Consider the following 2,708-nt stretch of genomic DNA (forward strand, 5'->3'; position numbering starts at 1 on the left):
CTCTGATAACATGAAAACACAAGCTAGTTTGACATCCCCAAGGGATCACAATGGAGCTAAAGCAATGAACGTCAGCCAAAAGGAAATTGTTGAAATGTCAGAAGTGAAATTTAGAATACTGATGGCAAATAAAATGAATGGGATTCAAGAGAATGTTAAAACTCAACAGAAAGAAGCCAAAATGAAAAAAAAAAATAAAAATTTCAGGACATCAATAAAAAAATGAAAAAGTCACTAAAAAGCTAGATGACATGAAAGAGGATATAATAGAACTTAAAGAAATCAGTCATTTAGGGAATTTCAAAATACAGCAGAAAGTTTCAGTAACAGACTTGATCAAGCAGAATAAAGAATTTCAGATCTTGAAGCCATTAGTCAAAGCAGCAGAAAAAAGAATAGAGAATAATGAACAATCACTCAGAGAAATATGGAACTATGTGAAGCATACCGCTATAGGAATTATAGCATCCCAATAGAGAAATATGTCTGGAGGAGAAGAAAAAGCTAAAAGCATGGAAAACTCATTTGAGGGAATTATTGAGGAAAACTTCCCTGGCATTATCAGACTTTCAGATATCCAGATACAAGATCTTCATCAAATATCAGGAAGATTCATAGCAGATAAGCCATCTCTTAGGCATGGTCATCAACTTGGCCAAAGTCAAAATGAAGAAGAAAATTCTGTAAGATGAAAGCAATAATTAATCTACGAAGGAAAACCCATCCAGCTAACAGCAGACTTCTCAGCAGAGACCTTACAACCAGAAGGAATTAGGGCACCATTCCTAGTCTTCTTACACAGAACAACTGCCAACCACAAATTATGTATCCTGAAAAACCAAGTTTCATAAATGATGGAGAAGTAAAGACTTTTCTAGACAAGCAACCACTAAGAGAATTTGTCCTATTAGATCTACCCTACAAGAAATACTCAGAATGTCCTTATACATGGAGCAGCAGAAAAGATACCCACCAGTGTAAAAATACTCAAAAGTTAAATCTCATAGCCCTTATACAACAATAGCACAAGAGGGGTAAAAACAATTGATCATCCAATATGATGACAGGAACAGAATTCCACATATCAATACCAACACTGAATCTGAATAGTCTTAATAACCAATTAAAAGGCATTGACTGGCTAAATGGATGAAAAAACATACATCACGTATATGTTGTCTCAAAGAAACACATCTAATTCACAAGAACTCACACAGACTCAGGTAAGGGATGGAAAAAAATATTCCAAGCAAGTGGAAACCAAAAGTGTAGCAAACCAAAAGTATAGGAAACCAAAGGTGAGCAGGTGTAGCCATTCTCATATCAGATAGAATAGACTTTAAATAAAAATGGTAAAAAGAAAAAGATGGTCATTATATGATGAGAGAAGGAGTAGTTCAAGACAAAGACATAACAATTCTAAATATATAAACACCTAACATAGGATCTACCACATTCATAAAGCAAATTCATTAGATCAAAGCAAAAAAGAAAAAAGAGTAGCATAATAATTTCTGGGGACTTCAACAACTACTAAGAGAGCTGGAAAGATCACTGAAGTAGAAAATCTATAAATAAACACTAGTTTTAAATTGGACTCTAGAACAAATGGAACAAACAGACATTTACAGAACATTCTACAGAAAAATGATTGAATATACATTATTACCATCAGCACATGGAACATTCTCTAAGACTGATTATATCTTAGTCCACAAAACCAGTCTTAACAAATTCAAAAAAATTGAAAACATAATGGCGTATCTTCTCAGACCACAGTGTAATAAATCTAGGAAGCAATTCTAAGAGAAATGCTCAAATCTGCTCAGAATCATGGAAATTAAACAGCTTGCTCCTGAACAATCCTAAGATCAATAATGAAATTAAGATGAAACTCAGAAGATCCTTTAAACTGAATGACAAAGGCAATACAAGTTATCAAAATCTATGGGATATTGCAAATGCAGGCCTAAAGAGAAAGTTCATAGTCTTATATGCACACATCGAAGGGACAGAAAGATCACACATTAATCACCTAAAGCCACATCTCAAGGAAGAGAAAAAGAAGAGCAAACCAAACCCAAAGAAATAGCAAAGCTCAGAGAAGAATTAATTGAAACAGAAAACAAACAAAAAGGTTCAGCAAAGCAAAAAAGCTATTTTTTAAAGACATTAGTAAAACCAATAGACCAGTAGCCAGATTAACCATGAATAGAAGAGGAAGGACTCAAATAAGCTGAATCAGAAATGAAAAAGGAAGATATGCCAACTAATGCCAAAGAAATATAAATATCACCTGTGAATAATACAAAACCTCCATGTGCACAAACTATAAAATGAAGAGGAAATGAATAAATTCCTAGAAACACAACCTCTCAAGACTGAATCAGGAAAAAATAGAAATCCTAAATAGGCTGGGCACGGTGGCTCCCACCTATAATCCCAGCACTCTAGGAGGTCGAGGCAGGTGATTGCTTGAGCTCAGTAGTTTGACAGCAGTCTAAGCAAGAGAAAGACCCTGTTTCTACTAAAAATAGAAAAACTAGCCAGCCATGATTGCCTATAGTCCTAGCTGCTCAGGAGGTTGAGGCAAGAGAATTGCTTGAGTCTAAGAGCTTGAGCTTGCTGTGAGATATGATGACACCATGGCATTCTACCCAGGGTGACAGACAGAGACTCTATCTCAAAAAAAAAAAAAAAAAAATCCC

The sequence above is a fragment of the Otolemur garnettii genome, unplaced genomic scaffold (genome assembly GCF_000181295.1).
Source record: "Otolemur garnettii isolate 467f Iridium unplaced genomic scaffold, OtoGar3 scaffold00086, whole genome shotgun sequence".
In the NCBI taxonomy this organism is placed as follows: Eukaryota; Metazoa; Chordata; class Mammalia; order Primates; family Galagidae; genus Otolemur; species Otolemur garnettii.